Source organism: Ascidiella aspersa, chromosome 3, assembly GCF_963924565.1.
Source record: "Ascidiella aspersa chromosome 3, kaAscAspe10.2, whole genome shotgun sequence".
NCBI lineage: Eukaryota > Metazoa > Chordata > Ascidiacea > Phlebobranchia > Ascidiidae > Ascidiella > Ascidiella aspersa.
The window spans coordinates 11,432,246-11,451,737 of NC_139449.1; the positions used below are offsets into that span (position 1 = coordinate 11,432,246).

A 19,492-nucleotide genomic window follows, 5' to 3' on the forward strand; every position below is an offset into this window, starting at 1 on the left:
CTGATTAAAGAGGTAATACAGATTGTGATTAGTACATCAAAGGGACAGCCGTTCTGCAAGCCGGTGGTCAATGAATTTGAAAAAACAACACTGATAAGGTTAACAGAAAATTTCAGCAGCGCTTCATTAGACAGTTCTCCTTTTTTGTTTGGAATTATCAAAATCAGCTTTGCTGCCAATATAAATATGGAATCAACTACTTGGCTTATACTTCGTTTGACACAATTATAAAAGCGAGTTCAATTTATCGCAAGACGACTTTAGTAATAAAATGTCACCCAATGCTGTTGAGAACTGCAATGCAATCGGACTCCTGAGCATGAGTTTCTGTGAAACGCTTCACGTGTCTCCAAAGATTGAACGATTTCATACAGCGAAACCAAGACGTAGAATGAAGAGACAATCAACCAACAGTAAACCCACTTGCATTAACAAATCTGCAACGACTAGTACAACAAGGAAACGAGCTCGAAGCGAAGAAAATGAACATGTAAACGATCGTTTGCAATGCCAACCAGAATGCCTTTTGAAAGACTATAGACAGCAAGCGAAACGTTTTAGACACGTGTCAGATATCACTGCTTGCAAAAATCCTTCTTACGCTCACCAAACAACTACAGTGCCAATTGGAAGAAGAATCAATTTCAGTAAAATATCTGATGTTGGTCCATCTTTCCCGAACCTGTCATGCTCTTCGTTGGTTACCAGTGTTCTGCGAGGTCAACATGGTCGGCGTTGTCAGCAAAACTTGCGCACGTGTGCTGTTGCATAAAATGTTGCATCATTTTATTATTTTCATTTTCTATATTAAGTATATGTTTGTTCCAACATTTTGTATTAAAAAAAATATTATTCAGCTTTTCTTTATTGTTTTGTCTTTATATATGCGCACGTATTTATCTGTTATGTTTCAGTTTTTAAATGTTATTCATGTAATTTCATGGTTCCAAATATACAGCAAAGTTCGTGTATTTCATTCATGTTTCAACTACCAACTTCCAATCAGTTATATCTAGAATTATGTTAAGGTTTACAATTTGAGCGGAATCGAAATAACATAAGAGTAGAAAAAGCAAATGAATAACTTCAGCCTTTGAAAAAGATCTCCCCGTCGGGGAATCGAACCCCGGTCTCCCGCGTGACAGGCGGGGATACTGACCACTATACTAACGAGGAAGACGTGACAGGGTAGCATACCTATATTGGCTGGTGTTATTTCGCGTTTTGAATAATAAGAAAGAAAAAAAAAGCTTCTGAGATTTGGAATGTCACATTTACAAATTAATATATCATATCAACTCTATCCATATTTTTGTTAACAATTGTATGGTTTACTAATCGAACCGTGTTTCCTATACATCTCAGATGATAGAAATATTCAACATTAAACGTAAGACCACTTGCAAACAAATTAAATTGCATTTGAACTTTATTGATTTGTGTGTCTTTCAAAAAGAACAAGAATTGGTGATTTCAAAATAATAGCTAAACACATTTTTGTTGAATACTGTAAAGTTGTAAAACCATCAGTGATAATTGGAAATATTATTTTAATTGGCTCGTCATTATACGTGTATATTTATCAACAAGCTTTAGATATCTCTAGTTTAACTAAGTGAAGATTTATATTCAGTTGAGTACTTATTCAAGGTACTGAAAAACTTATTTTGTATATTTGTCTTTAGTGCATCGTTTGCTTTGATGAGATTGAAACCGAAAAATACTTGATAAACTGATTAAAGAGGTAATACAGATTGTGATTAGTACATCAAAGGGACAGCCGTTCTGCAAGCGGGTGGTCAATGAATTTGAAAAAACAACACTGATAAGGTTAACAGAAATTTCAGCAGCGCTTCATTAGACGGTTCTCCTTTTTTCTTTGTAATTATCAAAATCAGCTTTGCTGCCTATATAAATACGGAATCAACTACTTGGCTTATACTTCGTTTGACACAATTATAAAAGCGAGTTCAATTTATCGCAAGACGACTTTAGTAATAAAATGTCACCCAATGCTGTTGAGAACTGCAATGCAATCGGACTCCTGAGCATGAGTTTCTGTGAAACGCTTCACGTGTCTCCAAAGATTGAACGATTTCATACAGCGAAACCAAGACGTAGAATGAAGAGACAATCAACCAACAGTAAACCCACTTGCATTAACAAATCTGCAACGACTAGTACAACAAGGAAACGAGCTCGAAGCGAAGAAAATGAACATGTAAACGATCGTTTGCAATGCCAACCAGAATGCCTTTTCAAAGACTATCGACAGCAAGCGAAACGTTTTAGACACGTGTCAGATATCACTGCTTGCAAAAATCCTTCTTACGCTCACCAAACAACTACAGTGCCAATTGGAAGAAGAATCAATTTCAGTAAAATATCTGATGTTGGTCCATCTTTCCCGAACCTGTCATGCTCTTCGTTGGTTACCAGTGTTCTGCGAGGTCAACATGGTCGGCGTTGTCAGCAAAACTTGCGCACGTGTGCTGTTGCATAAAATGTTGCATCATTTTATTATTTTCATTTTCTATATTAAGTATATGTTTGTTCCAACCTTTTGTATTAAAAAAAATATTATTCAGCTTTTCTTTATTGTTTTGTCTTTATATATGCGCAGGTATTTATCTGTTATGTTTCAGTTTTCAAATGTTATTCATGTAATTTCATGGTTCCAAATATACAGCAAAGTTCGTGTATTTCATTCATGTTTCAACTACCAACTTCCAATCAGTTATATCTAGAATTATGTTAAGGTTTACAATTTGAGCGGAATCGAAATAACATAAGAGTAGAAAAAGCAAATGAATAACTTCAGCCTTTGAAAAAGATCTCCCCGTCGGGGAATCGAACCCCGGTCTCCCGCGTGACAGGCGGGGATACTGACCACTATACTAACGAGGAAGACGTGACAGGGTAGCATACCTATATTGGCTGGTGTTATTTCGCGTTTTGAATAATAAGAAAGAAAAAAAAAGCTTCTGAGTTTGGAATGTCACATTTACAAATTAATATATCATATCAACTCTATCCATATTTTTGTTAACAATTGTATGGTTTACTAATCGAACCGTGTTTCCTATACATCTCAGATAATAGAAATATTCAACATTAAACGTAAGACCACTTGCAAACAAATTAAATTGCATTTGAACTTTATTGATTTGTGTGTCTTTCAAAAAGAACAAGAATTTGTGATTTCAAAATAATAGCTAAACACATTTTTGTTGAATACTGTAAAGTTGTAAAACCATCAGTGATAATTGGAAATATTATTTTAATTGGCTGGTCATTATACGTGTATATTTATCAACAAGCTTTAGATATCTCTAGTTTAACTAAGTGAAGATTTATATTCAGTTGAGTACTTATTCAAGGTACTGAAAAACTTATTTTGTATATTTGTCTTTAGTGCATCGTTTGCTTTGATGAGATTGAAACCGAAAAATACTTGATAAACTGATTAAAGAGGTAATACAGATTGTGATTAGTACATCAAAGGGACAGCCGTTCTGCAAGCGGGTGGTCAATGAATTTGAAAAAACAACACTGATAAGGTTAACAGAAAGTTTCAGCAGCGCTTCATTAGACAGTTCTCCTTTTTTCTTTGTAATTATCAAAATCAGCTTTGCTGCCTATATAAATACGGAATCAACTACTTGGCTTATACTTCGTTTGACACAATTATAAAAGCGAGTTCAATTTATCGCAAGACGACTTTAGTAATAAAATGTCACCCAATGCTGTTGAGAACTGCAATGCAATCGGACTCCTGAGCATGAGTTTCTGTGAAACGCTTCACGTGTCTCCAAAGATTGAAATATTTCATACAGCGAAACCAAGACGTAGAATGAAGAGACAATCAACCAACAGTAAACCCACTTGCATTAACAAATCTGCAACGACTAGTACAACAAGGAAACGAGCTCAAAGCGAAGAAAATGAACATGTAAACGATCGTTTGCAATGCCAACCAGAATGCCTTTTCAAAGACTATCGACAGCAAGCGAAACGTTTTAGACACGTGTCAGATATCACTGCTTGCAAAAATTATTCTTACGCTCACCAAACAACTACAGTGCCAATTGGAAGAAGAATCAATTTCAGTAAAATATCTGATGTTGGTCCATCTTTCCCGAACCTGTCAAGCTCTTCGTTGGTTACCAGTGTTCTGCGAGGTCAACATGGTCGGCGTTGTCAGCAAAACTTGCGCACGTGTGCTGTTGCATAAAATGCTGCATCATTTTATTATTTTCATTTTCTATATTAAGTATATGTTTGTTCCAACCTTTTGTATTAAAAAAAATATTATTCAGCTTTTCTTTATTGTTTTGTCTTTATATATGCGCACGTATTTATCTGTTATGTTTCAGTTTTCAAATGTTATTCATGTAATTTCATGGTTCCAAATATACAGCAAAGTTCGTGTATTTCATTCATGTTTCAACTACCAACTTCCAATCAGTTATATCTAGAATTATGTTAAGGTTTACAATTTGAGCGGAATCGAAATAACATAAGAGTAGAAAAAGCAAATGAATAACTTCAGCCTTTGAAAAAGATCTCCCCGTCGGGGAATCGAACCCCGGTCTCCCGCGTGACAGGCGGGGATACTGACCACTATACTAACGAGGAAGACGTGACAGGGTAGCATACCTATATTGGCTGGTGTTATTTCGCGTTTTGAATAATAAAAAAGAAAAAAAAAGCTTCTGAGATTTGGAATGTCACATTTACAAATTAATATATCATATCAACTCTATCCATATTTTTGTTAACAATTGTATGGTTTACTAATCGAACCGTGTTTCCTATACATCTCAGATGATAGAAATATTCAACATTAAACGTAAGACCACTTGCAAACAAATTAAATTGCATTTGAACTTTATTGATTTGTGTGTCTTTCAAAAAGAACAAGAATTGGTGATTTCAAAATAATAGTTAAACACATTTTTGTTGAATACTGTAAAGTTGTAAAACCATCAGTGATAATTGGAAATATTATTTTAATTGGCTCGTCATTATACGTGTATATTTATCAACAAGCTTTAGATATCTCTAGTTTAACTAAGTGAAGATTTATATTCAGTTGAGTACTTATTCAAGGTACTGAAAAACTTATTTTGTATATTTGTCTTTAGTGCATCGTTTGCTTTGATGAGATTGAAACCGAAAAATACTTGATAAACTGATTAAAGAGGTAATACAGATTGTGATTAGTACATCAAAGGGACAGCCGTTCTGCAAGCGGGTGGTCAATGAATTTGAAAAAACAACACTGATAAGGTTAACAGAAAATTTCAGCAGCGCTTCATTAGACAGTTCTCCTTTTTTCTTTGTAATTATCAAAATCAGCTTTGCTGCCTATATAAATACGGAATCAACTACTTGGCTTATACTTCGTTTGACACAATTATAAAAGCGAGTTCAATTTATCGCAAGACGACTTTAGTAATAAAATGTCACCCAATGCTGTTGAGAACTGCAATGCAATCGGACTCCTGAGCATGAGTTTCTGTGAAACGCTTCAAGTGTCTCCAAAGATTGAAAGATTTCATACAGCGAAACCAAGACGTAGAATGAAGAGACAATCAACCAACAGTAAACCCACTTGCATTAACAAATCTGCAACGACTAGTACAACAAGGAAACGAGCTCGAAGCGAGGACTATTAACATGTAAACGATCGTTTGCAATGCCAACCAGAATGCCTTTTCAAAGACTATCGACAGCCAGCGAAACGTTTTAGACACGTGTCAGATATCACTGCTTGCAAAAATCCTTCTTACGCTCACCAAACAACTACAGTGCCAATTGGAAGAAGAATCAATTTCAGTAAAATATCTGATGTTGGTCTATCTTTCCCGAACCTGTCATGCTCTTCGGTGGTTACCAGTGTTCTGCGAGGTCAACATGGTCGGCGTTGTCAGCAAAACTTGCGCACGTGTGCTGTTGCATAAAATGTTGCATCATTTTATTATTTTCATTTTCTATATTAAGTATATGTTTGTTCCAACCTTTTGTATTAAAAAAAATATTATTCAGCTTTTCTTTATTGTTTTGTCTTTATATATGCGCACGTATTTATCTGTTATGTTTCAGTTTTCAAATGTTATTCATGTAATTTCATGGTTCCAAATATACAGCAAAGTTCGTGTATTTCATTCATGTTTCAACTACCAACTTCCAATCAGTTATATCTAGAATTATGTTAAGGTTTACAATTTGAGCGGAATCGAAATAACATAAGAGTAGAAAAAGCAAATGAATAACTTCAGCCTTTGAAAAAGATCTCCCCGTCGGGGAATCGAACCCCGGTCTCCCGCGTGACAGGCGGGGATACTGACCACTATACTAACGAGGAAGACGTGACACGGTAGCATACCTATATTGGCTGGTGTTATTTCGCGTTTTGAATAATAAAAAAGAAAAAAAAAGCTTCTGAGATTTGGAATGTCACATTTACAAATTAATATATCATATCAACTCTATCCATATTTTTGTTAACAATTGTATGGTTTACTAATCGAACCGTGTTTCCTATACATCTCAGATGATAGAAATATTCAACATTAAACGTAAGACCACTTGCAAACAAATTAAATTGCATTTGAACTTTATTGATTTGTGTGTCTTTCAAAAAGAACAAGAATTGGTGATTTCAAAATAATAGTTAAACACATTTTTGTTGAATACTGTAAAGTTGTAAAACCATCAGTGATAATTGGAAATATTATTTTAATTGGCTCGTCATTATACGTGTATATTTATCAACAAGCTTTAGATATCTCTAGTTTAACTAAGTGAAGATTTATATTCAGTTGAGTACTTATTCAAGGTACTGAAAAACTTATTTTGTATATTTGTCTTTAGTGCATCGTTTGCTTTGATGAGATTGAAACCGAAAAATACTTGATAAACTGATTAAAGAGGTAATACAGATTGTGATTAGTACATCAAAGGGACAGCCGTTCTGCAAGCGGGTGGTCAATGAATTTGAAAAAACAACACTGATAAGGTTAACAGAAAATTTCAGCAGCGCTTCATTAGACAGTTCTCCTTTTTTCTTTGTAATTATCAAAATCAGCTTTGCTGCCTATATAAATACGGAATCAACTACTTGGCTTATACTTCGTTTGACACAATTATAAAAGCGAGTTCAATTTATCGCAAGACGACTTTAGTAATAAAATGTCACCCAATGCTGTTGAGAACTGCAATGCAATCGGACTCCTGAGCATGAGTTTCTGTGAAACGCTTCAAGTGTCTCCAAAGATTGAAAGATTTCATACAGCGAAACCAAGACGTAGAATGAAGAGACAATCAACCAACAGTAAACCCACTTGCATTAACAAATCTGCAACGACTAGTACAACAAGGAAACGAGCTCGAAGCGAGGACTATTAACATGTAAACGATCGTTTGCAATGCCAACCAGAATGCCTTTTCAAAGACTATCGACAGCCAGCGAAACGTTTTAGACACGTGTCAGATATCACTGCTTGCAAAAATCCTTCTTACGCTCACCAAACAACTACAGTGCCAATTGGAAGAAGAATCAATTTCAGTAAAATATCTGATGTTGGTCTATCTTTCCCGAACCTGTCATGCTCTTCGTTGGTTACCAGTGTTCTGCGAGGTCAACATGGTCGGCGTTGTCAGCAAAACTTGCGCACGTGTGCTGTTGCATAAAATGTTGCATCATTTTATTATTTTCATTTTCTATATTAAGTATATGTTTGTTCCAACCTTTTGTATTAAAAAAAATATTATTCAGCTTTTCTTTATTGTTTTGTCTTTATATATGCGCACGTATTTATCTGTTATGTTTCAGTTTTCAAATGTTATTCATGTAATTTCATGGTTCCAAATATACAGCAAAGTTCGTGTATTTCATTCATGTTTCAACTACCAACTTCCAATCAGTTATATCTAGAATTATGTTAAGGTTTACAATTTGAGCGGAATCGAAATAACATAAGAGTAGAAAAAGCAAATGAATAACTTCAGCCTTTGAAAAAGATCTCCCCGTCGGGGAATCGAACCCCGGTCTCCCGCGTGACAGGCGGGGATACTGACCACTATACTAACGAGGAAGACGTGACACGGTAGCATACCTATATTGGCTGCTGTTATTTCGCGTTTTGAATAATAAGAAAGAAAAAAAAACCTTCTGAGATTTGGAATGTCACATTTACAAATTAATATATTATATCAACTCTATCCATATTTTTGTTAACAATTGTATGGTTTACTAATCGAACCGTGTTTCCTATACATCTCAGATGATAGAAATATTCAACATTAAACGTAAGACCACTTGCAAACAAATTAAATTGCATTTGAACTTTATTGATTTGTGTGTCTTTCAAAAAGAACAAGAATTTATGATTTCAAAATAATAGCTAAACACATTTTTGTTGAATACTGTAAAGTTGTAAAACCATCAGTGATAATTGGAAATATTATTTTAATTGGCTCGTCATTATACGTGTATATTTATCAACAAGCTTTAGATATCTCTAGTTTAACTAAGTGAAGATTTATATTCAATTGAGTACTTATTCAAGGTACTGAAAAACTTATTTTGTATATTTGTCTTTAGTGCATCGTTTGCTTTGATGAGATTGAAACCGAAAAATACTTGATAAACTGATTAAAGAGGTAATACAGATTGTGATTAGTACATCAAAGGGACAGCCGTTCTGCAAGCGGGTGGTCAATGAATTTGAAAAAACAACACTGATAAGGTTAACAGAAAATTTCAGCAGCGCTTCATTAGACAGTTCTCCTTTTTTCTTTGTAATTATCAAAATCAGGTTTGCTGCCTATATAAATACGGAATCAACTACTTGGCTTATACTTCGTTTGACACAATTATAAAAGCGAGTTCAATTTATCGCAAGACGACTTTAGTAATAAAATGTCACCCAATGCTGTTGAGAACTGCAATGCAATCGGACTCCTGAGCATGAGTTTCTGTGAAACGCTTCAAGTGTCTCCAAAGATTGAAAGATTTCATACAGCGAAACCAAGACGTAGAATGAAGAGACAATCAACCAACAGTAAACCCACTTGCATTAACAAATCTGCAACGACTAGTACAACAAGGAAACGAGCTCGAAGCGAAGAAAATGAACATGTAAACGATCGTTTGCAATGCCAACCAGAATGCCTTTTCAAAGACTATCGACAGCAAGCGAAACGTTTTAGACACGTGTCAGATATCACTGCTTGCAAAAATTCTTCTTACGCTCACCAAACAACTACAGTGCCAATTGGAAGAAGAATCAATTTCAGTAAAATATCTGATGTTGGTCCATCTTTCCCGAACCTGTCATGCTCTTCGTTGGTTACCAGTGTTCTGCGAGGTCAACGTGGTCGGCGTTGTCAGCAAAACTTGCGCACGTGTGCTGTTGCATAAAATGTTGCATCATTTTATTATTTTCATTTTCTATATTAAGTATATGTTTGTTCCAACCTTTTGTATTAAAAACAATATTATTCAGCTTTTCTTTATTGTTTTGTCTTTATATATGCGCACGTATTTATCTGTTATGTTTCAGTTTTCAAATGTTATTCATGTAATTTCATGGTTCCAAATATACAGCAAAGTTCGTGTATTTCATTCATGTTTCAACTACCAACTTCCAATCAGTTATATCTAGAATTATGTTAAGGTTTACAATTTGAGCGGAATCGAAATAACATAAGAGTAGAAAAAGCAAATGAATAACTTCAGCCTTTCAAAAAGATCTCCCCGTCGGGGAATCGAACCCCGGTCTCCCGCGTGACAGGCGGGGATACTGACCACTATACTAACGAGGAAGACGTGACAGGGTAGCATACCTATATTGGCTGGTGTTATTTCGCGTTTTGAATAATAAGAAAGAAAAAAAAAGCTTCTGAGATTTGGAATGTCACATTTACAAATTAATATATCATATCAACTCTATCCATATTTTTGTTAACAATTGTATGGTTTACTAATCGAACCGTGTTTCCTATACATCTCAGATGATAGAAATATTCAACATTAAACGTAAGACCACTTACAAACAAATTAAATTGCATTTGAACTTTATTGATTTGTGTGTCTTTCAAAAAGAACAAGAATTGGTGATTTCAAAATAATAGCTAAACACATTTTTGTTGAATACTGTAAAGTTGTAAAACCATCAGTGATAATTGGAAATATTATTTTAATTGGCTCGTCATTATACGTGTATATTTATCAACAAGCTTTAGATATCTCTAGTTTAACTAAGTGAAGATTTATATTCAGTTGAGTACTTATTCAAGGTACTGAAAAACTTATTTTGTATATTTGTCTTTAGTGCATCGTTTGCTTTGATGAGATTGAAACCGAAAAATACTTGATAAACTGATTAAAGAGGTAATACAGATTGTGATTAGTACTTTAAAGGGACAGCCGTTCTGCAAGCGGGTGGTCAATGAATTTGAAAAAACAACACTGATAAGGTTAACAGAAAATTTCAGCAGCGCTTCATTAGACAGTTCTCCTTTTTTGTTTGGAATTATCAAAATCAGCTTTGCTGCCAATACAAATATGGAATCAACTACTTGGCTTATACTTCGTTTGACACAATTATAAAAGCGAGTTCAATTTATCGCAAGACGACTTTAGTAATAAAATGTCACCCAATGCTGTTGAGAACTGCAATGCAATCGGACTCCTGAGCATGAGTTTCTGTGAAACGCTTCACGTGTCTCCAAAGATTGAACGATTTCATACAGCGAAACCAAGACGTAGAATGAAGAGACAATCAACCAACAGTAAACCCACTTGCATTAACAAATCTGCAACGACTAGTACAACAAGGAAACGAGCTCGAAGCGAAGAAAATGAACATGTAAACGATCGTTTGCAATGCCAACCAGAATGCCTTTTCAAAGACTATCGACAGCAAGCGAAACGTTTTAGACACGTGTCAGATATCACTGCTTGCAAAAATCCTTCTTACGCTTACCAAACAACTACAGTGCCAATTGGAAGAAGAATCAATTTCAGTAAAATATCTGATGTTGGTCCATCTTTCCCGAACCTGTCATGCTCTTCGTTGGTTACCAGTGTTCTGCGAGGTCAACATGGTCGGCGTTGTCAGCAAAACTTGCGCACGTGTGCTGTTGCATAAAATGTTGCATCATTTTATTATTTTCATTTTCTATATTAAGTATATGTTTGTTCCAACATTTTGTATTAAAAAAAATATTATTCAGCTTTTCTTTATTGTTTTGTCTTTATATATGCGCACGTATTTATCTGTTATGTTTCAGTTTTCAAATGTTATTCATGTAATTTCATGGTTCCAAATATACAGCAAAGTTCGTGTATTTCATTCATGTTTCAACTACCAACTTCCAATCAGTTATATCTAGAATTATGTTAAGGTTTACAATTTGAGCGGAATCGAAATAACATAAGAGTAGAAAAAGCAAATGAATAACTTCAGCCTTTGAAAAAGATCTCCCCGTCGGGGAATCGAACCCCGGTCTCCCGCGTGACAGGCGGGGATACTGACCACTATACTAACGAGGAAGACGTGACAGGGTAGCATACCTATATTGGCTGGTGTTATTTCGCGTTTTGAATAATAAGAAAGAAAAAAAAAGCTTCTGAGTTTGGAATGTCACATTTACAAATTAATATATCATATCAACTCTATCCATATTTTTGTTAACAATTGTATGGTTTACTAATCGAACCGTGTTTCCTATACATCTCAGATGATAGAAATATTCAACATTAAACGTAAGACCACTTGCAAACAAATTAAATTGCATTTGAACTTTATTGATTTGTGTGTCTTTCAAAAAGAACAAGAATTTGTGATTTCAAAATAATAGCTAAACACATTTTTGTTGAATACTGTAAAGTTGTAAAACCATCAGTGATAATTGGAAATATTATTTTAATTGGCTGGTCATTATACGTGTATATTTATCAACAAGATTTAGATATCTCTAGTTTAACTAAGTGAAGATTTATATTCAGTTGAGTACTTATTCAAGGTACTGAAAAACTTATTTTGTATATTTGTCTTTAGTGCATCGTTTGCTTTGATGAGATTGAAACCGAAAAATACTTGATAAACTGATTAAAGAGGTAATACAGATTGTGATTAGTACATCAAAGGGACAGCCGTTCTGCAAGCGGGTGGTCAATGAATTTGAAAAAACAACACTGATAAGGTTAACAGAAAATTTCAGCAGCGCTTCATTAGACAGTTCTCCTTTTTTCTTTGTAATTATCAAAATCAGCTTTGCTGCCTATATAAATACGGAATCAACTACTTGGCTTATACTTCGTTTGACACAATTATAAAAGCGAGTTCAATTTATCGCAAGACGACTTTAGTAATAAAATGTCACCCAATGCTGTTGAGAACTGCAATGCAATCGGACTCCTGAGCATGAGTTTCTGTGAAACGCTTCACGTGTCTCCAAAGATTGAAATATTTCATACAGCGAAACCAAGACGTAGAATGAAGAGACAATCAACCAACAGTAAACCCACTTGCATTAACAAATCTGCAACGACTAGTACAACAAGGAAACGAGCTCGAAGCGAAGAAAATGAACATGTAAACGATCGTTTGCAATGCCAACCAGAATGCCTTTTCAAAGACTATCGACAGCAAGCGAAACGTTTTAGACACGTGTCAGATATCACTGCTTGCAAAAATTATTCTTACGCTCACCAAACAACTACAGTGCCAATTGGAAGAAGAATCAATTTCAGTAAAATATCTGATGTTGGTCCATCTTTCCCGAACCTGTCATGCTCTTCGTTGGTTACCAGTGTTCTGCGAGGTCAACATGGTCGGCGTTGTCAGCAAAACTTGCGCACGTGTGCTGTTGCATAAAATGTTGCATCATTTTATTATTTTCATTTTCTATATTAAGTATATGTTTGTTCCAACCTTTTGTATTAAAAAAAATATTATTCAGCTTTTCTTTATTGTTTTGTCTTTATATATGCGCACGTATTTATCTGTTATGTTTCAGTTTTCAAATGTTATTCATGTAATTTCATGGTTCCAAATATACAGCAAAGTTCGTGTATTTCATTCATGTTTCAACTACCAACTTCCAATCAGTTATATCTAGAATTATGTTAAGGTTTACAATTTGAGCGGAATCGAAATAACATAAGAGTAGAAAAAGCAAATGAATAACTTCAGCCTTTGAAAAAGATCTCCCCGTCGGGGAATCGAACCCCGGTCTCCCGCGTGACAGGCGGGGATACTGACCACTATACTAACGAGGAAGACGTGACAGGGTAGCATACCTATATTGGCTGGTGTTATTTCGCGTTTTGAATAATAAGAAAGAAAAAAAAAGCTTCTGAGATTTGGAATGTCACATTTACAAATTAATATATCATATCAACTCTATCCATATTTTTGTTAACAATTGTATGGTTTACTAATCGAACCGTGTTTCCTATACATCTCAGATGATAGAAATATTCAACATTAAACGTAAGACCACTTGCAAACAAATTAAATTGCATTTGAACTTTATTGATTTGTGTGTCTTTCAAAAAGAACAAGAATTGGTGATTTCAAAATAATAGCTAAACACATTTTTGTTGAATACTGTAAAGTTGTAAAACCATCAGTGATAATTGGAAATATTATTTTAATTGGCTCGTCATTATACGTGTATATTTATCAACAAGCTTTAGATATCTCTAGTTTAACTAAGTGAAGATTTATATTCAGTTGAGTACTTATTCAAGGTACTGAAAAACTTATTTTGTATATTTGTCTTTAGTGCATCGTTTGCTTTGATGAGATTGAAACCGAAAAATACTTGATAAACTGATTAAAGAGGTAATACAGATTGTGATTAGTACATCAAAGGGACAGCCGTTCTGCAAGCGGGTGGTCAATGAATTTGAAAAAACAACACTGATAAGGTTAACAGAAATTTCAGCAGCGCTTCATTAGACAGTTCTCCTTTTTTCTTTGTAATTATCAAAATCAGCTTTGCTGCCTATATAAATACGGAATCAACTACTTGGCTTATACTTCGTTTGACACAATTATAAAAGCGAGTTCAATTTATCGCAAGACGACTTTAGTAATAAAATGTCACCCAATGCTGTTGAGAACTGCAATGCAATCGGACTCCTGAGCATGAGTTTCTGTGAAACGCTTCACGTGTCTCCAAAGATTGAACGATTTCATACAGCGAAACCAAGACGTAGAATGAAGAGACAATCAACCAACAGTAAACCCACTTGCATTAACAAATCTGCAACGACTAGTACAACAAGGAAACGAGCTCGAAGCGAAGAAAATGAACATGTAAACGATCGTTTGCAATGCCAACCAGAATGCCTTTTCAAAGACTATCGACAGCAAGCGAAACGTTTTAGACACGTGTCAGATATCACTGCTTGCAAAAATCCTTCTTACGCTCACCAAACAACTACAGTGCCAATTGGAAGAAGAATCAATTTCAGTAAAATATCTGATGTTGGTCCATCTTTCCCGAACCTGTCATGCTCTTCGTTGGTTACCAGTGTTCTGCGAGGTCAACATGGTCGGCGTTGTCAGCAAAACTTGCGCACGTGTGCTGTTGCATAAAATGTTGCATCATTTTATTATTTTCATTTTCTATATTAAGTATATGTTTGTTCCAACCTTTTGTATTAAAAAAAATATTATTCAGCTTTTCTTTATTGTTTTGTCTTTATATATGCGCACGTATTTATCTGTTATGTTTCAGTTTTCAAATGTTATTCATGTAATTTCATGGTTCCAAATATACAGCAAAGTTCGTGTATTTCATTCATGTTTCAACTACCAACTTCCAATCAGTTATATCTAGAATTATGTTAAGGTTTACAATTTGAGCGGAATCGAAATAACATAAGAGTAGAAAAAGCAAATGAATAACTTCAGCCTTTGAAAAAGATCTCCCCGTCGGGGAATCGAACCCCGGTCTCCCGCGTGACAGGCGGGGATACTGACCACTATACTAACGAGGAAGACGTTACAGGGTAGCATACCTATATTGGCTGGTGTTATTTCGCGTTTTGAATAATAAAAAAGAAAAAAAAAGCTTCTGAGATTTGGAATGTCACATTTACAAATTAATATATCATATTAACTCTATCCATATTTTTGTTAACAATTGTATGGTTTACTAATCGAACCGTGTTTCCTATACATCTCAGATGATAGAAATATTCAACATTAAACGTAAGACTACTTGCAAACAAATTAAATTGCATTTGAACTTTATTGATTTGTGTGTCTTTCAAAAAGAACAAGAATTGGTGATTTCAAAATAATAGCTAAACACATTTTTGTTGAATACTGTAAAGTTGTAAAACCATCAGTGATAATTGGAAATATTATTTTAATTGGCTCGTCATTATACGTGTATATTTATCAACAAGCTTTAGATATCTCTAGTTTAACTAAGTGAAGATTTATATTCAGTTGAGTACTTATTCAAGGTACTGAAAAACTTATTTTGTATATTTGTCTTTAGTGCATCGTGTGCTTTGATGAGATTGAAACCGAAAAATACTTGATAAACTGATCAAAGAGGTAATACAGATTGTGATTAGTACATCAAAGGGACAGCCGTTCTGCAAGCGGGTGGTCAATGAATTTGAAAAAACAACACTGATAAGGTTAACAGAAAATTTCAGCAGCGCTTCATTAGACAGTTCTCCTTTTTTGTTTGTAATTATCAAAATCAACTTTGCTACCTATAAAAATATGGAATCAACTACTTGGCTTATACTTCGTTTGACACAATTATAAAAGCGAGTTCAATTTATCGCAAGACGACTTTAGTAATAAAATGTCACCCAATGCTGTTGAGAACTGCAATGCAATCGGACTCCTGAGCATGAGTTTCTGTGAAACGCTTCACGTGTCTCCAAAGATTGAAAGATTTCATACAGCGAAACCAAGACGTAGAATGAAGAGACAATCAACCAACAGTAAACCCACTTGCATTAACAAATCTGCAACGACTAGTACAACAAGGAAACGAGCTCGAAGCGAAGAAAATGAACATGTAAACGATCGTTTGCAATGCCAACCAGAATGCCTTTTCAAAGACTATCGACAGCAAGCGAAACGTTTTAGACACGTGTCAGATATCACTGCTTGCAAAAATCCTTCTTACGCTCACCAAACAACTACAGTGCCAATTGGAAGAAGAATCAATTTCAGTAAAATATCTGATGTTGGTCCATCTTTCCCGAACCTGTCATGCTCTTCGTTGGTTACCAGTGTTCTGCGAGGTCAACATGGTCGGCGTTGTCAGCAAAACTTGCGCACGTGTGCTGTTGCATAAAATGTTGCATCATTTTATTATTTTCATTTTCTATATTAAGTATATGTTTGTTCCAACCTTTTGTATTAAAAAAAATATTATTCAGCTTTTCTTTATTGTTTTGTCTTTATATATGCGCACGTATTTATCTGTTATGTTTCAGTTTTCAAATGTTATTCATGTAATTTCATGGTTCCAAATATACAGCAAAGTTCGTGTATTTCATTCATGTTTCAACTACCAACTTCCAATCAGTTATATCTAGAATTATGTTAAGGTTTACAATTTGAGCGGAATCGAAATAACATAAGAGTAGAAAAAGCAAATGAATAACTTCAGCCTTTGAAAAAGATCTCCCCGTCGGGGAATCGAACCCCGGTCTCCCGCGTGACAGGCGGGGATACTGACCACTATACTAACGAGGAAGACGTTACAGGGTAGCATACCTATATTGGCTGGTGTTATTTCGCGTTTTGAATAATAAGAAAGAAAAAAAAAGCTTCTGAGATTTGGAATGTCACATTTACAAATTAATATATCATATCAACTCTATCCATATTTTTGTTAACAATTGTATGGTTTACTAATCGAACCGTGTTTCCTATACATCTCAGATGATATAAATATTCAACATTAAACGTAAGACCACTTGCAAACAAATTAAATTGCATTTGAACTTTATTGATTTGTGTGTCTTTCAAAAAGAACAAGAATTTGTGATTTCAAAATAATAGCTAAACACATTTTTGTTGAATACTGTAAAGTTGTAAAACCATCAGTGATAATTGGAAATATTATTTTAATTGGCTGGTCATTATACGTGTATATTTATCAACAAGCTTTAGATATCTCTAGTTTAACTAAGTGAAGATTTATATTCAGTTGAGTACTTATTCAAGGTACTGAAAAACTTATTTTGTATATTTGTCTTTAGTGCATCGTTTGCTTTGATGAGATTGAAACCGAAAAATACTTGATAAACTGATTAAAGAGGTAATACAGATTGTGATTAGTACATCAAAGGGACAGCCGTTCTGCAAGCGGGTGGTCAATGAATTTGAAAAAACAACACTGATAAGGTTAACAGAAAATTTCAGCAGCGCTTCATTAGACAGTTCTCCTTTTTTCTTTGTAATTATCAAAATCAGCTTTGCTGCCTATATAAATACGGAATCAACTACTTGGCTTATACTTCGTTTGACACAATTATAAAAGCGAGTTCAATTTATCGCAAGACGACTTTAGTAATAAAATGTCACCCAATGCTGTTGAGAACTGCAATGCAATCGGACTCCTGAGCATGAGTTTCTGTGAAACGCTTCACGTGTCTCCAAAGATTGAACGATTTCATACAGCGAAACCAAGACGTAGAATGAAGAGACAATCAACCAACAGTAAACCCACTTGCATTAACAAATCTGCAACGACTAGTACAACAAGGAAACGAGCTCGAAGCGAAGAAAATGAACATGTAAACGATCGTTTGCAATGCCAACCAGAATGCCTTTTCAAAGACTATCGACAGCAAGCGAAACGTTTTAGACACGTGTCAGATATCACTGCTTGCAAAAATCCTTCTTACGCTCACCAAACAACTACAGTGCCAATTGGAAGAAGAATCAATTTCAGTAAAATATCTGATGTTGGTCCATCTTTCCCGAACCTGTCATGCTCTTCGTTGGTTACCAGCGTTCTGCGAGGTCAACATGGTCGGCGTTGTCAGCAAAACTTGCGCACGTGTGCTGTTGCATAAAATGTTGCATCATTTTATTATTTTCATTTTCTATATTAAGTATATGTTTGTTCCAACCTTTTGTATTAAAAAAAATATTATTCAGCTTTTCTTTATTGTTTTGTCTTTATATATGCGCACGTATTTATCTGTTATGTTTCAGTTTTCAAATGTTATTCATGTAATTTCATGGTTCCAAATATACAGCAAAGTTCGTGTATTTCATTCATGTTTCAACTTCCAATCAGTTATATCTAGAATTATGTTAAGGTTTACAATTTGAGCGGAATCGAAATAACATAAGAGTAGAAAAAGCAAATGAATAACTTCAGCCTTTGAAAAAGATCTCCCCGTCGGGGAATCGAACCCCGGTCTCCCGCGTGACAGGCGGGGATACTGACCACTATACTAACGAGGAAGACGTTACAGGGTAGCATACCTATATTGGCTGGTGTTATTTCGCGTTTTGAATAATAAGAAAGAAAAAAAAAGCTTCTGAGATTTGGAATGTCACATTTACAAATTAATATATCATATCAACTCTATCCATATTTTTGTTAACAATTGTATGGTTTACTAATCGAACCGTGTTTCCTATACATCTCAGATGATATAAATATTCAACATTAAACGTAAGACCACTTGCAAACAAATTAAATTGCATTTGAACTTTATTGATTTGTGTGTCTTTCAAAAAGAACAAGAATTTGTGATTTCAAAATAATAGCTAAACACATTTTTGTTGAATACTGTAAAGTTGTAAAACCATCAGTGATAATTGGAAATATTATTTTAATTGGCTGGTCATTATACGTGTATATTTATCAACAAGCTTTAGATATCTCTAGTTTAACTAAGTGAAGATTTATATTCAGTTGAGTACTTATTCAAGGTACTGAAAAACTTATTTTGTATATTTGTCTTTAGTGCATCGTTTGCTTTGATGAGATTGAAACCGAAAAATACTTGATAAACTGATTAAAGAGGTAATACAGATTGTGATTAGTACATCAAAGGGACAGCCGTTCTGCAAGCGGGTGGTCAATGAATTTGAAAACACAACACTGATAAGGTTAACAGAAAATTTCAGCAGCGCTTCATTAGACAGTTCTCCTTTTTTCTTTGTAATTATCAAAATCAGCTTTGCTGCCTATATAAATACGGAATCAACTACTTGGCTTATACTTCGTTTGACACAATTATAAAAGCGAGTTCAATTTATCGCAAGACGACTTTAGTAATAAAATGTCACCCAATGCTGTTGAGAACTGCAATGCAATCGGACTCCTGAGCATGAGTTTCTGTGAAACGCTTCACGTGTCTCCAAAGATTGAACGATTTCATACAGCGAAACCAAGACGTAGAATGAAGAGACAATCAACCAACAGTAAACCCACTTGCATTAACAAATCTGCAACGACTAGT

General features: G+C 34.6%; 11 non-coding genes across 11 annotated transcripts; all 11 read right to left on the reverse strand.

The window, feature by feature from the left end:
• Positions 1–1,104: 1,104 nt before the first annotated feature.
• Positions 1,105–1,176, reverse strand: Trnad-guc (transfer RNA aspartic acid (anticodon GUC)). Its single transcript has one exon. It is a non-coding gene; the product is annotated as a tRNA-Asp (tRNA).
• Positions 1,177–2,835: 1,659 nt separating this feature from the next.
• Positions 2,836–2,907, reverse strand: Trnad-guc (transfer RNA aspartic acid (anticodon GUC)). The gene has a single exon. It is a non-coding gene; the product is annotated as a tRNA-Asp (tRNA).
• A 1,659-nt stretch (positions 2,908–4,566) lies between these two features.
• Trnad-guc (transfer RNA aspartic acid (anticodon GUC)) lies at positions 4,567–4,638 on the reverse strand. The gene has a single exon. It is a non-coding gene; the product is annotated as a tRNA-Asp (tRNA).
• A 1,660-nt stretch (positions 4,639–6,298) lies between these two features.
• Positions 6,299–6,370, reverse strand: Trnad-guc (transfer RNA aspartic acid (anticodon GUC)). Its single transcript has one exon. It is a non-coding gene; the product is annotated as a tRNA-Asp (tRNA).
• A 1,660-nt stretch (positions 6,371–8,030) lies between these two features.
• Trnad-guc (transfer RNA aspartic acid (anticodon GUC)) lies at positions 8,031–8,102 on the reverse strand. The gene has a single exon. It is a non-coding gene; the product is annotated as a tRNA-Asp (tRNA).
• A 1,660-nt stretch (positions 8,103–9,762) lies between these two features.
• Trnad-guc (transfer RNA aspartic acid (anticodon GUC)) lies at positions 9,763–9,834 on the reverse strand. Its single transcript has one exon. It is a non-coding gene; the product is annotated as a tRNA-Asp (tRNA).
• Positions 9,835–11,494: 1,660 nt separating this feature from the next.
• Trnad-guc (transfer RNA aspartic acid (anticodon GUC)) lies at positions 11,495–11,566 on the reverse strand. The gene has a single exon. It is a non-coding gene; the product is annotated as a tRNA-Asp (tRNA).
• A 1,659-nt stretch (positions 11,567–13,225) lies between these two features.
• On the reverse strand, positions 13,226–13,297 carry Trnad-guc (transfer RNA aspartic acid (anticodon GUC)). The gene has a single exon. It is a non-coding gene; the product is annotated as a tRNA-Asp (tRNA).
• A 1,659-nt stretch (positions 13,298–14,956) lies between these two features.
• Trnad-guc (transfer RNA aspartic acid (anticodon GUC)) lies at positions 14,957–15,028 on the reverse strand. The gene has a single exon. It is a non-coding gene; the product is annotated as a tRNA-Asp (tRNA).
• Positions 15,029–16,688: 1,660 nt separating this feature from the next.
• Positions 16,689–16,760, reverse strand: Trnad-guc (transfer RNA aspartic acid (anticodon GUC)). The gene has a single exon. It is a non-coding gene; the product is annotated as a tRNA-Asp (tRNA).
• Positions 16,761–18,413: 1,653 nt separating this feature from the next.
• Trnad-guc (transfer RNA aspartic acid (anticodon GUC)) lies at positions 18,414–18,485 on the reverse strand. Its single transcript has one exon. It is a non-coding gene; the product is annotated as a tRNA-Asp (tRNA).
• Positions 18,486–19,492: the final 1,007 nt, after the last annotated feature.